The sequence below is a fragment of the Lactuca sativa genome, chromosome 4, assembly GCF_002870075.4.
Source record: "Lactuca sativa cultivar Salinas chromosome 4, Lsat_Salinas_v11, whole genome shotgun sequence".
NCBI classification, from domain to species: domain Eukaryota; kingdom Viridiplantae; phylum Streptophyta; class Magnoliopsida; order Asterales; family Asteraceae; genus Lactuca; species Lactuca sativa.
This window is the reverse complement of record NC_056626.2, coordinates 64120079-64136192: the sequence shown is the minus strand read 5'-3', so window position 1 is coordinate 64136192 and position 16114 is coordinate 64120079. Positions and strand designations below refer to the sequence as shown.

At 33.0% G+C, this 16114-nt stretch overlaps 1 long non-coding RNA gene across 15 annotated transcripts; it reads right to left on the bottom strand.

Annotated features, from left to right (window-relative positions):
* Nucleotides 1–191: 191 nt before the first annotated feature.
* LOC111885673 (uncharacterized) lies at nt 192–2855 on the bottom strand. 15 transcript variants are annotated; one of them, XR_006190358.2, is made up of 5 exons: nt 2187–2854; nt 1931–2065; nt 1751–1844; nt 1475–1585; nt 192–1317 (listed from the first exon to the last, which is right to left on the bottom strand). It is a non-coding gene; the product is annotated as an uncharacterized LOC111885673 (long non-coding RNA). The 15 variants fall into 15 exon arrangements; XR_006190354.2 differs by having other exon boundaries at nt 192–649; nt 713–1844; nt 2187–2855; XR_006190355.2 differs by having other exon boundaries at nt 192–638; nt 713–1844; nt 2187–2855.
* Between the last annotated feature and the right edge of the window lie 13259 nt (nt 2856–16114).

The following is a 16114-nucleotide window of genomic DNA, read 5'->3' as shown; positions in this document are numbered from 1 at the left end:
TAATTATACATAACAATCATTTGTGACCTATCTTAATTGTTTTAGTGACCTAGCTAATAAGAATTGAAAGCCCACATGTTTTATATTTCATTTATTCATTAGCCCAAAAATTGAATTCATTTGGCCCACTATATTTAAAATTAGATAACAACTAAGGAAGAATCACGCATTGCGGGTGTTGAAGTTGCAGGGGTTGGAAGGTATTTTATAGTTATTTATTAACAAACTGGAAATAGCAACAAAGTTTACAATGTGTTACATATAATGGCTCTAATTTTTCTAAATTTAAAGAAAACATAAAAGGAAAAAAAGAAAACAAAATGAAGAAGCATACGTATGACTACTCAAAACATGAAATGGTGATGTTAGTTTCCTCATGTGAAAAAGCCCCACCGTTGTATCCGAAGATGCTATTGCCTAAACCCAATCATTGAATGGATTAAAAGATAAATAATTGACATGGAAATGATTATAAATTTCATTAGAAACTAAAAAACAAAAGCTATTAATATGAAAGTCATAAAAAAAAGTTTCACATCTTTCTCATTTCAGCTTTCAAGGGTTGAAAATGCCTACACTACAAAGGTGAACGTGACTAGAAATCTAAAAGGTTAATCTGTTATTATAGCAAATAGATCCTGCAAGCAAACTAACAACATTTTAATCAATCATGTATTGCCAATTTTTTTATAAAAATGATTACTTCACTTACAACAGCTAAATCCATGTGCTTACTTGACATTTGATTTATTGCATTTTCCATAAAATACTTCACAGATCTCCTCACCTATAATTAAATGGTTAGTGGTTTAGTTTACTATAATGAAACATTTTCAATTGAAAAATACGGAGTACATACTGCTAAAATCATTAATCATGATGGAGATAAGAAAAAATAAAAAACCAAGCAACATACAGTTGGACTGGTGAGATTATTTACCTCACTTAATGAATGATTAAAAGGGTGTTTAGCTTAGTTGATTTCATGCACGTAATATAAACACCTCTACATTGCTGGAAAGGAAATAAACCACTAACCATTTTTGGAATGGAATATTTATGTAATCTACATGAATAGGATCAAACGCAATAAGCACAACGGTTATCTGTATGAAGTAAGAAAAATATAACCACCTGAAAAGATCGAAATGATCACAAATTGCATATGCAGTTATAGCATGCACAATATAGTGCTTTATCTCAAGTAAAACCAAAATAATCAAAAACCAAATGTTCGGGTCAAAGATTGGAAATTGGAATTCACATCTGGAGTTGGAGCTGTCTTTCGCTACCCATTCAACCAACATACCTATTCAGCTACAAAGAAAATCATACAACTCTTGAACATAAATACACAAAGTAATATAAGATCATTTCAGGGAAGCAGACTCTATTGAGCAACCACAAATTCAGAAACTTTAAGAATTTTCAATGCATAACAGGTAAATAATTAATATATGTTGTATATATTTACCTGAAATTGAGTTCGGATTAGCACAATTTGATGTGTTTTGAGTTGGGGGATCAAGAAAATAGAAGGTTCACCCGAAGCCATGACAGCGCCTCCCCATATCAAATCCCACGACTGGATTAAGCAAACAAAATTGCATTTGAATTCTTGAGCTACATTATAAATTATAATGTTTGAGATTGAAATTAGTCTTTAAACTAAAAAAAAGTAAAAATTAGACATACAAATTCGGCATTGTAACAAAAAAAAAAAGGAACAAAAATGGAATGCAAAGTAAACCGTATGACAGGATCTTCTGGTGTTCTTTCTTTTTGTGATTTTTGAGATTGATCACCAATCCATTATCTTCTGCTCTTATTTCAAGCAATCAAACCTACAAAATCAGATAAATGATCTCAAAAAGGTATTTGAGAACAGAGCAATGGGCTTTCTGTATTAAGTCATGAAAGAAACACCCACCATGGTTAATAAATACAATGTTGTTACTTCCTTTGTTTTCTGGATGCTTTCCTCTTTCTTTTACAGATGTAGACCAGATAACGATCAGGTACCCACATGTGTTGAAGAAGAAGGGCCACTGGGACACCGAGCAAACTGGATAAGTTGATTTATCAAATGTGAATATAAAAACGCTAAATGGAAAGAGTTCAGAAAATTGTAACGAAATCAATTTCAGATAATAAAAAAATAAGAAGAAGGTAGGAGATGCAGTTACTTGGAGAAAGGTAGTGGAAGCGTTGACTGTGAAGAATCAGAAGGTGTTGTCGGATGTGAGTGACAAATAGGTTAGGATACATGAGGTAGAGGCGGCAACGGTGGTGGTGACGGTCGCTTCTCGATGAAGACATCCTGTTACAATTAAGAGAAGCCCTAATCAACGATTTGGAGAAGATGGAGATGAACCGGAGGGATACACTCCGGATTTCTTTCAACCAAAAACCCTCTTTGCCCTCTTTCCTGCTTCGAACATCGACAACCCACCAACAAAAAAGAAAAGATCAAATAAACGTCGATTAGCGGATGGAGAGACTTTTTGGGAAAGCAGAATTTGACGATTCATACAAATATTTCCCTTCTACTTTGAGTGAAGGTTGAGATTAGAGGCGACATTTCCGACTGGATGCCACCGCTGCTCTCTTCGGTGGTCAGGACCATCTGATTCATGGGAGAAGGCGTATAAGAACGGATAGATGAAGCGGTGGCAATGGATAGGATGGTTTTCTGGTTCTGGGGTGAAGAAAATTCAAGAAGAAGCTTAAAGTCGTGGATTTGAGGCGGTGGAAAAAACCATCCTGAGAAAATCAATAGGCGGTGGCTTGTGTAAGGAGATAACACGTAGTTTGCCACCAAGCAAGCAAAGAAAAAAAAAAAAAACTAAAAATACAAAACCCAGCGAAAAAGGACAAAGAAAAACCAGTCAATCACAATCAAGTACCGTTCACTAAGTAGCTTCAAAATTCGTATCATATATACTTATAAAATTAGATTTTTTTTTTGAATTTCATGTATTTGAAATCCTATTTTTTTTTCCTTTCATCATATTCATTTGAAATTCCCATGACTTTTCAATTTCTTTATAATAATAATAATTATAATTTGGTAATTAGGTTAAATAAATATCAAATCTAAAGTGTATTCATATATAAACTAAATTTCAATACTAAAATAATATCTTTAATTCTACTTATAAGATTATGTTTTTTAACTTTCAATATATTATACTTAATTTATTAGTTTTAATATATTGTTGGATGCAAACCATTCTCATTTTAAAGGTATAATTTTTGAGCAATTTGTATAAAATACTTAAATTATTAATTAAAATATAACATTATGGGCTCAACTTAAATATAAATTTTATTTAACTTAAACAACCCAAATATTATTTTATAAATAGTTAAAAGTGATAAATTGTAGTGTCTTTCTAATAATGATTGTAAGTTGGTTAATAAGGTTAAATAAATATCAAACCTAAAGTGTAATCATAAATAGACTAAATTTCAATTTTAAAATAATATATTTACTTCTATTTATAAAGTTATGTCTTTAAATTTTAACATATTATATTTAATTTATTATATTTAAAATGTTGTTGCATGTAAACCATTATCCGTTTAAAGCTACAATTTTTGAACAATTTGGACAAAATACTTAAATTGTTAATTTAAATATAACATTACAGTGTCAACTTAAATATAAAGTTTAATTCCACTAAAAAAACCAAATAATATTTTGTAAATAGTTAAAAGTGATAAATTATAGTGATAAATGCGAAAACTAAATTGTAATATCAGTTTAACTAAAATATTTCCTAAATATATTTATATAATCGTTAAAAAAATTCAAATAAGTAGCTTAAAATAACTTATAATAACAATAGTTAAAAATAAGTCTATATAAATGATTATATTGTTACCTTTAAAATCAAAAAATAATGTTTGATGTTTTAAATAATTATAATGATAGAAATTAAAACATTAAGCAAATAAATTTTAAAAAATTAGTTAAAAATAACAACTATAAATAGTATTAAACCATATATAATATTTAATTTTATTGATGTGTAACTCGCGAGTAGAAGTCATTCAAACGATTGAGATTATGACGTTATAATAAATTTATATATTATCATATAATTCAAAATAATCAATATATTATATCAAACTAATATACAAATTATTATATCAAATTTAACAACAACGTTAGTGTTATATTTTAAAAAATATATGTTTGTAAAGACTTCAACTATATAGATGTTTCTACGCATTACAATGTCAACTCAAATATAAATTTCAGTTCCATTTAAAAAAACTAAAGAATATTTTGTAAATAATTAAAATTGATAAATTGTAGTGATAAAAGCAAAAACTAAATAGTAATCTCAATTTAACTAAAATATTTCTAAAATATATTTTTATAATCGTTAAAAGTTTTCAAATAAGTAGCTTAAAATAACTTACAATAACAATAGTTAAAAACAACTCTATATAAATGATTATATTGTTAGCTTTAAAATAAAAAACAATGTTTGATGTTTTAAATAATTATAATGATAGAAATTAAAACGTTAAGCAAATAAATTTAGAAATTAAAACATTAAGCAAATAAATTTAAAAAATTAATTAACAATAAAAACAACTATAAATAACATCAAATCATATATTATATTTAATTTTATTCATGTGTAACTCGCGGAAAGAAGTCATTGAAACGATTGAGATTATGAAGTTATAATAAATGTATATATAATCATATACTTCAAAATAATCAATATATTTTATCAATTTAGTATATACAAATTATTATATCAAATTTAACAACAACGTTATTGTTATATTTAAAAAATCACATATTTATAAAGACTTCAACTATATAGGTGTTTCTGCGCAACGCGCGGACATTTGCCTAGTATTATATAATAAAAGGAAAAGAAAAAAGAATTAAAAAAAAAACAATCGTTCATTTATTTCCTTAATTTGGATTTGTATGATATTTTGATAAAGTAGTTGATAATTGATTCAATGGTATTTTTTTTATATTTTGACATAATTTCATATTTGGATTGTCTTTATTGTGTTTGCAATTGATACTAGTTCTTTATTTTTCTTAAATCAGTTTAATTTATTTATTTATGTATTTTTTCTTTTTTGTAATGAAACGTAAACCAAGAATGTCTTTGAACGTGATTGTCAATTGTCGTTTATTTCATAAATCAAAATAAAAAAATGTCTTTGTCAAGTTATTTTTTTAAAAAGAAAAATAGATGAAAAAAATAATGAAAAAAGATAATGAGCAACCTAATCATATAATAGTTGATTTTAAGTTCACTACTTGTTGATCTCCCAGGACAACCAAATATGAAATTTTATCGTGTAAATCTAAAAGATGAAATTAGAAAAATATACTTGCAAAAAGGATTTTCAGCAATCCAGGTGGTAAAAACTTGTGTACGCAACAAAAAAATATCAAATTTGAAGTGATAATTTGGTGTCATATATTGAAAAAAGTGTTTTAGAAAGTATTATTAACGTTACAATTGTTAAAATATATCAATATATAAGACCTCGTCGGGTATTATTCTAAAAACTTTAAATTTATTTTTGCTTATATGATCCAACCCGAAACCGCAACTAGTATGTTTTTTATTTTTTTTCTATCGATTTTAATTAAATAGCGAACCACATAGTTTTACGTTCTAAACTCGTCACTGATAGCAAACATGAACTTTGCCATGAACCTTGTAACAAGGTCTACCCAAGTCATAACCTTAATGACCACTGCTCCGCCAACCTCCTCCCATCAGTCATGAGCCTTATCTTTCAAAAGACAAGTCGCAAATCTAACATTTAACCCCTTAGGACAGAAGCTTGTAACGTTCGTAAGTTAGAGTTAGATGTTTTAAGTGATTTTAGTTATAATTATTCATTTTATTGAATAATTAAAATCTTCAAATATTATAATTGTTCGTTATATGAGTTAAGGGCTATATAAATATCTATTCAATATATGTACGTTATGTGAACAAATATTATAAGTATATAATATTTGTATAAAATCTTACTATAAAATTTATCATTGAATCGCCAAAATAAAGTATAAAAATAAAAAATTATTCAGGATAAATAATCTTAATAAAAGTTGTATTAGTCATGATGATGATCCTGTAGATATAAATAACGCTCAAATCTGACTTGATATGAAAAAATTATGATTATTCGAAGTTTCGATGCGACACGATACGATAGTGTGCGGCACAGAAATCGAAATGAAAATTGGTTGTTTGTTAGCCAAAACAATTTAAACGAAAGTTGGAGTTATCGTAAATACAAAATCGTTGATATAGAGAATGTCAAGAATGGAGTTCGTATGAAGAAGTTGTGAATTTTGCATGGTCTTTTACAGTGTAATCTTCATAGACTGTAAAATTTGTAAATGGAATGAGAATTAGCCGGCGGAGTCTAAATGAAAGTAGAGTACTCGTCGAATGAACGTGTAGACATAAAGACTATCGAAAATGGAGCTTGTATGCTAAAGTTATGATTTTTCGAAGTTTTGTGAAATTTACTTGTTGTAGGCGACGTTGACGATGTGTCAACATGGCAGACCAGACCTTGCTGAACACATAAAGGCGCGGAGTGCCCACCCCATATCTAGCCTATAAACACGTACAAAAATCTCTCATTTCTCACACAAATCAAATACATTCTCTCTATAAACTTTTTGCACCCCAATCCTCGATTTTTCTATGTTCTTGAGCACTTTAGCAAAGTGTTGCGATATCCAGGAGCCCGACAGAAAGGAGTATTCGGTGTTAAAGTTTTGTATATGAACTTTTCGACTTTTTGCTAGAAACTTTGTAAGTTAAGCTACACTTACTACACTTTAAGTGTAACTTATATTTATGTTCATAGTCGTTATTATGAACCTATAAATAACATTTATTAGTCATTTCAGTCATAATACGGATTGATCTACTTACGGGAGTGATGTCTAGGTTAGATCTAGTGATGTGTTTAAAGTGGATTTTCCAAACAATATACTCTATATACCAAACAAATTCTACTTCTAATATGATCTTACATGGTTATTCCTTATCATCTAGAGCTTAATGTATTCATTGAGATTATTGAGGAATTTGGAAATAGTTATTATAACCTTATAAATACAAACAAATACTTAGACATAGTAATACTCTTATTTAGGTTGTTTAAAAGGGATAAGATGAAGCATTAGCTGATGAGCTAGCTTTCCCGTGGATCTTCCACCTCAATCAAGCGAGTGCATAGTTACTTTCATGAGCATTATTTAATATAAATATTGAATACTTATGTAACATTAGTCAAAATAGGTCAACAACAGTCACATATGATCATGTCGAACAAGTAATGTAATAAATTTACTTTGTAGTTCATGGAAAATTATAATACAAATATGAAATTTCATACATACTTTATGGTATAAATTAAAAGTACACAAAAGATGTTAACAGAACTCAATCTAACTAAGTTGTCTTTATGATACTTGCATGAAAGACCATGGGGGGAGCCCATGGCGCTTGGATGTCAGACCATGTGGGGGAGCCCATGACTTTCCAAGTAAAGACCATGGGGGGATCCCATGACACATAGGTGTAAGACCATGTGGGGGAGCCCATGACATCGTGGAGTAAGACCCTGGGAGGAGCCTACTTCATCCTTATATGCTTATGTGATTAATATGGCTATGTGATTGATATGGCTTATGTGATTGATATGGTTTATGCAGCTGTTATAGCTAGTATGGATTATGTGGTTAAGTAGATTGTGTGGGGTATGCTTTGGGGAACTCACTAAGCTTCGTGTTTACTGTTTTGTTTATGGTTTCAGGTATCATTGTTTTGGAAAGGAAGAGCTCAGCTTGGTCGCAGTGCACACACACGTGTTTTCCGCGTTATGTGACTTTGGGATGAACTCTGATAAATGTTTTTATTTAGCAATGTTTTGGAACACTTGGATTTCTAGATATCTGTGTTTTGACTATAATAAAAATAATTTTTTTACCCTGATTTTTGGGTCATTACATTCATCCATAAAATGTTTACAAAACCATTGATTCAAAAGTATTATTCAAAATCAGAGTATCTTAGTTCCAATATCATAAAAACTGGAAGATGTGCATGATTACGCCTTCGCTTTCCCGCGATCACCAGCGGTACCTGAAACAATAAACTAAAACTGTAAGCCAAAGCTTATTGAGTTCCCCCAAAGTACCAACACACAAACATATAACATCATATATTAGGTCCAGAGATAACATACTAGATCACCCTTGAGCCCATAGTAGGAGTTTGGTTTGCCCTCCAAGCCCACAATTCATAACTGGCTTACTCCCAAGCCCACATCATAAGTCTAGCTTGCCCTATAGGCCCGCAGCTTATGTCTGGCTTGTTCCCGGGTTTGTTAGCTACCGCACAAAGTAGTACTACCTCAAACCAACCATACTATGTCGACATATACATAACACATAACATGTATCCAACAAACATATAAGAATATAACTAGTCATCAAACATACATGCAGATCTACATACCATTACCGTCTATTACATCCTATTTACGAGGATACCGATTTATCAGATCACTATAATATATCAACATCCTCTATACCAGGATACACAATCTAGTGGACCGAAATTGGTGCCTTTGACCCACAAGTATAGTGAGGAAAAACTCACCTCTCGGGTTGAAATGATTGCTAAACAGAACACAACTCCGAATGTCAGCTCAATCGGTCACCTATACACCAAAATAACGACCAATCTTAAAACCCACCCAAAATACCCTTAGGTCAACTTAGTCAAAGGTCAAAGTCAACAAACCATCTGAGTCAACCTAGCCGAGTACGTTGGGCGATCCCATCTGAATGCAGGGCATACTCGATCATTGACCAAATACGGGGCTTGACCGTGTACGCGCAGCGTACCACTTGGTACGCCCAACATACACAGTTGGATTCCTTCCCAACTCATTAACTGTTTAAAACTTAAGCGCTTACGTCCAATTTACAGATCCAAGCTCCTAATGTTGTCCCTGACCATAAAATTTCCAACTTTATGGTCTAGCATGGCCATTTAGTGCTTAATACTAAAAACCCAACATCTTAAGCCATTAAGGCAACCATACTCATGGATGGGGAAGAACTAAGAGCCAAAATCATATTTTTATGCTTCTAGACCTCTCAAAACGTCTGAAAGGACAACCTAAATGCTATGGGTCAAATCATAGTCTTATAATCACTTCCTGCCATGGGCCAAACCACAGTCTTTCCTTTCCATTCCAAGGGTCAAATCCTTATCTTACATACAAGTGTTAGGGGTCAGATCTTGGTCTTTTATACAATATCTAGGGGCCGGATCATGGTTTTCGATGTAAGAGCCACAACGATAATCTAGCATCCTATAGTTAGAAGACTCACCTCACAATTGAATCTGAAAGTTCTAAAGCTCTTATAGACGAAAAGATGGTGATATACACTACCTAATGAAACATTCAAGGTCAAACCTTACTCTACCATCTAAAACTACTCGGTTGACCAGAAGTCAACCGAGTCAAAAAGTCAACGGTCACCACGCCATGACAAACCAATGACCACGTCATGGCAGCAACATGACAAAAAAGTCCCGAAAACTCTTCACCACGTTGTGGTTTTTGGCTGAATACAACTTTATCGATTAATGTGTAAATCCAATAAGTCCTTTGCTTAAACTTTCCAGAAGGCTTGCTTACAATTATATCCATCATAAACATCCTTACTTTGTGGACATGCATGTCCAATGCATTTCTTTCACTCAAACTAGGTCAAAATGCGAGAAACGGGGACAAAATCCCATGCATGAACCCAAAACTCCATAACATTTTAGATCTAGGGCATCTAACCTTCTTGGGACCTCAAGGATCGATAAAGTTTCTAGCTTTATTGAATACATCAATTGAAACCAACTCAAACATGAAGAAGCATGCTTCAAAAACTAGATCTAGAAAGGTAGAGCAAAGATATGAGCTTGAAGACTTACAAAGGTCCAAGATATGCTTAAGGAGGATAGAAGGATGCTAGCTTGCTGATCCTTTTTCTCCACAATACTTCTTTATTCCATAGAAATACCAAGAACACGACAAAGAGGCTTAAAAACAGAGGAAATGGGATTATGGTTTGCTTCAAGGCACTTGGAGGTGATGAAGGTTAAGGGTGGATGAAACCTCATCTATCACTTCCCTTAAGTAGGACCCAAGGCCTAAAATTTATGGTAGTAAGCCCTAAACGTCACTATGTTGTAGGGAATACTTGACCACGTCATGGTCACTTAAATATGATTGCGGCTCAAAAGGCGTTTCCACATTGTGGTGATCCTCCCTACCACATTGTGGCCACCAAAAAGTCACATGATTAAAGCATAAAACTCATACCTGAAAACCAGGTGTTACAAGTTGGTTTTATTTTTTGAACAAAATTTTTATATGTACTTTTTATATTTTTAGTTACACTCTCCAATATTTAGTGACTGATGTGATAAGGATGTGTTGTAAATAGAAATGAAATATTAAGTCTTGAAGATGAGCAACGACATCTTGTTGATACAACCGTGTTAAAAATAATTCATGATTACCAACGTGCAAAAGAACGAATGATAATACTGGAAATCTCAATGTTGCCTTTTGTGGCTGACGGGCATAGAAAAATAGCTTTGAATAATATGCAAATATTCTCCATTACGATGTCATAAGATATTCGGCGGTTTATAAACACGACGATCATCATCGAAGAAGCATGTGGGACAAGGGCAACAATAGAAGAATGAATGTAAATGATTGATAATGTGTTCCATCTAATTGAGACCAACATAGAACTATTTGAAAATTATGTTTACACTGCTAGTTTGCATCACATGCAAGTTCCCAGTTATTATGGAATAAAATCTAATGTTTAGTTATGTAATTCATCTAAAACTTAATTATGTAAAAGAATTGATATGGTTTTCTTTAATGGCAATGTTTTTCATTTGTGTTAGTTAAACAATTGTTACAAAAGCAATTATAAACTTAAAGTGGTTTCCACGAATTAAGAAATTGTAAAGGGCACATATTTTGTTCGCGGTTGATAAAATTTCTTCTAATTCTAACAACATTTGTAAGACGGTCCCATTCTGTCCGAAGCTTATCAATCTCCGCATTGCATCTTGAATCCACTTCTCAGTCTCTTTGACACTTTTCATTATTTGGGCAACCATTTTTCTTTTTTATTTACTTTTTCCGCTAGATCTTCTACAAGTTGATTGAGTGTCGACTGATTTCAAAGTGTGCCAACCCAAAAATTTAATTCTTTTAAAATTTCTCCTTGGTCAAACTTATTCCTTCCAGGATTCTAAAAATTTGATGGGTTATAAGCGTTGAAGCCTAGTTAAATTAAGTGTGTTATAGTTTGGAAGAGAAAAGCAAAAGGAATTGAGAATCTTTGCATGGCTGCAAACAACTTTGGACCGTGAACCCTTGGTTCACGGCCATAAACGAAGCTCCAACCGTAAACAACTTCGGAGCCGTAAACATGCCTCGCAGCCGCAAACTCATTAGATCTTATCGCCTCAGAAACCGCCTTCGGACCATAAACGCTAGCCGACCTCGGACCACAAACGAGGTTCACGGCCGTAAACCCCTCCTGGCCGTGAACCCTCGCATATATTTATGTTTCAGCTAGTTTTTGCTTCATTTCTTCACTTTCACTCGAGATTTCAACCAAATCTCTCTTAAGCATCATCTTTCAAACCTTCAAATCTTCTTAGATTATTGTTTGGATCTTCAAGGTATTCTTCATTCCTTCAAGAACACCAAGAATACACACAAATCTCCAGCCTAAAACACTTGAATCTTCATCATCCTTCAAGAACAGTTGGCCGTGAACTCAAGAACAATTGGTGTTTTTGGGCCGTAAACACCTCTAGATGGTCGTGAACTCCATTCCAGCCTCTTAACTTGCTTCTAACACTCTTTTGGTGAGTTATTATAGCATCCTAGGTTGTTTCCTAAACACCTTTTTAGTTATATTTACTAACTATATACATATATGTGTCATAATATACTAAATAGGATTCGTTTGGGCTTCGGGATTTCACTCGGGAAATTTACCAATCTATATAAAATCTTCTATTGAATCTCTCAATTAAGGTGAGTTCATACCCCCATATTTTCCAAGCTTTTAAATGTTTTAAGGGGGGGGGGGGGGGAATACAAGTAAAACACAATATTGCTTGTTTTTAAAAACATAATTTACTTATTATGTTTTCTTACCGTTTAAATGTATTTGAACTTGAAACTTGTTAAAGTCACAAAAATCAACTTATAAACTATAATAGGTATGGTTTATGGATCATAGGAACTATTTTACAAAAATCTAGGTTATAACATGGAAATGAACTTATAAACATGATTTATGAAATAGAAGGAAATCTTTTTACAAAATTACCTGTTAATTATGAAAAGGTTTTACATTTTATGTAAATGATTAATACAGGATTGTGAATCACTTGATGTACCACTCAGGGTACCCGTTCGAATCTTAATTATAACAGAGTCTTCAGAAGGGAGAGAGCGAGTTGGTGTATAGATCTATACGAGACTAATTTTGTATTAGTATGGTTATAATGAATATTCACAATAGTATTAACTAATTATTTACATAAGGATATACTTTTCCCAAACTTTCCCAAGGAATACTAACTATATGATTTCTTAGTATATACAAAAGGGCTAGATAAAATTGAAGTCCGATAGACAGTGGAATGTGTAGCTTCCAACTCATTTCTTTTTCTTAGTTTGGTTGTGGACTTAGGGCAGATTCACCCATTCAACTATTTATTCGATCTCGGTATTATACAACTCGTGTGTACTCAGTGATCATAGGGGGTAGTATCGTCACATTGAGTTTTCAGGGTAATTACATGTCCAGATAGGGTTACTGATATACAAAATAGGGTATCATTAAGCTAAGTATGGTAATTATACTTGTGCTTCTCAGTCTTGGAGTGTTTAAGACTACAAATCGGTTTTATAGAAAATATAGGATTTTCTATGGTTTACATCGTTATTTTGGAAGATAAACTTATTTACAAAAGGTTTAATATTATATTATTAAACTAGTATTACATAAAGAACCTTTATGGTTAATTCTATAATTCCTTAGTCTATACCAAAAATATAAATGATTTTGAAACCAAGAAAAAATGCCCTTTGACTTGAAGCCTTGAAAGTCAAACGTAAAAGTCAAACTTAAAAGTCAAAAGTCAAACTTGAAAACTTGAAATTCAAAAGTCAAATTTGAAAGTCAAAAGTCATACTTGAAAGTCAAAGATGAAATTCAAAAATTTTGTCCAAAAAGAATAACCTTGACCGAAAATGAAAATTTCTAGACCGAAAACGAAGGTTTTGGACCAAATTAACGTGACTTTTGAACAAAAATTATATTTTTGGACCGAAATCGCGAGGCCTCTCAACACAGCCGAGAAGGCTCGCACCGAGAATAGCAAACAAAAATCACGAGGCTTCTAATTCTGACCGAGAAGTCTCGCACCGAATCTCTGAACCGAGATCCGAACCGAAAACGTACGAGCAGTAAACGACAGATAGAGAATTCCGAGGCTTCGGACCGAGAACGAGGCCGAGGACTTCGCTGCTGACCGTGAACGTTGTTGGCTCCGAGATATTCTAGGGTTTGACCTAGGATCGAGGACAGCCGCCGGGATCTCGCAAATTTTGACCAAAATCACCTAAAATTTGTCAAAAACATAGGATTTTCAAATCTTTAATGCCAAATTCGATTAAAACTCCAAAAGTATGAGGAACACGAAGAACATACAACCAAAAATTTGTCCAAATCAATTCAAAAAACACCCGGAAATCCAAGAAACTCTTAATATTTTGCCAATTCGATTGATATCGATCCAAGCTCTGATACCAATTGTAAATCCCAAAATGCTACGATCCAAGCTCTGATACCAAGACGAAATATAGAATAAGAACAAGATGATTAATATTCAATGCACACTATTATTGACTAGACGGGTACATAAGATTCTTGATTACACTTGATTCTCTCTTGTTTTCTCTCCAAATCACGTTCTTATCTTATGGAAGCCTCCAAAAAACGTCCCACATGCTTTACAAGGCTCAAATGAGACTATTTATACATAGAACTAATAACCAAAGCCCAACCCAAAACCCAAACAAAACAATATTAAGTCTAACCGAAATCACATGTGATTTCGGTCCAAACAACACCAAAACATGGTGTTTTCGGTCCTAGACCGAGAGCTCTATGTGACAACCCGAAATCTCCATTCTGTACAAACCATTTGAAGCCAATAGAAGTAGAACAGTTACAGTGAAAATTTAGACTTCGAGTATAAGTTTGGCAGTTTTTTAGGATTTACATTTAAGGAGATATCAGGAGAGTGGATGCACTAAGGTTTCGTGCAACACTGTTATTCCAACACTCTGTTATATTAGAAATCATTTCGGAAATAAAAATATTTTCTGCCAAAAATATCTCGGGACTATAAATAGAATTTTGAACCAAATTATGTCATTAGTTACATTTCCAACTAGAGAAAAGTCATTTTCTCTCTCACGGATCTTTGGGTTTTTATCCCAAATCGTGAGTACACTTCTCTAGTTGTCTTATAATGCTTATAATGTGCTTAATAACTTAGATTACATAGCAAATCTGTGAGATTCGGGAGTTTACCGCCCAAGAACTTTCTTGGAGAGTAAACTCCTATATGTGGCTTAAATGCTACCTAGTCTTTTCCCCCATGTTAGGTAACTACCTTAGGCTTGTATGCTAGTGTGTATATGACTAGAAAACATCAAAATCGGATCAAGACCCTAAGATTTGGGAGTTTACCGCCCAAGAACACGCGGAGAGTAAACTCCATTTTAAGGGCCAAAAGTGTCCCAATGTCCCTCAAAGCCTTAGAACTCAACATATGTACTAGCATTACATGTTTTAGACCACAAAACAATTAAAATCAAGGATGAAAAGTGAGTTCACGGACAAGGGTGTTCCAGGGCCGTGAACTCCATGTGTAGGTGTCAAAATGCCTTGAAAATCTTCCTTAAGCCAAGAGAAAAATTAGGACTAGTACCCTAGTGTGTGTGGGGCAAGCAAACACCATTAAAACACCAAGAAAAGGGTGTTCATGGCCCAAAATGTTCCAGGGCCGTGAACTCCAATAAATGGTGCCATAATTCCTCCTAAAGCCTGGAACAATCGCCTAGAACATATCCTATGTGAGTATGGGACTTGAAAGCATCAAAAACATCATTCCAAGGGAGTTTACGGCCGTAAACTCCAAGGGAATATGGTCCCAGGGCCGTAAACTCCTAAAAGGAGTTATATTATGCCCTAAACTCTTCCATAGACCAAGCCATTAAGTAGAAATGCTTATTAGGGCCTTATAGAGCATCAAACATCAAATGGTAACATAAGTGTGAGCTTACGGCCGTAAACTCATGAGTTTACGACCATAAACTCACTTAGTAGGGTCATTAGGGCCGTGAACCTCATGGTGGAGTATTCCTTGAGCCCTACACACAATAGCTTCCCCTACAAACACTTAGATGCAATCCTAGAGGCTTATAACACTTGATAAAGGTGTTTAGCATGTCCTAGGGTGTCTTGACTTGTTTATTAGTTGTTTATAGACTAATTTGTTACATATATGTGAAATTATATGTTAACTAGGATCATAAGTGTGTTCAAGACTTCACTTGACACCTAACAGTCCTACCTCTTCAGTTCATCCGTATCACCCACAACAGGTGAGTTCATACCCCTTAATCAATGTTTTAAACTGTTTTTAAATGTTTTATGGGGGGATACAAGTAGAATTATGCTAATTATTATATCAATCACATGTGATTAATAAGCAGCATTCAAATGATTGGCTACTCATTAGCCGTTTTACCAAACAGTTTCCTTCAAATGTTTTTCATAAACACTTTATGTGTTTAAAAACTCCTTATTACACTGTACATTTTACTCTGTATATTACATTTCAAACTTATTTACAATTGTGTTTCAAACAAATGTTCTTTATACTAAACTGCTTTATCAAAC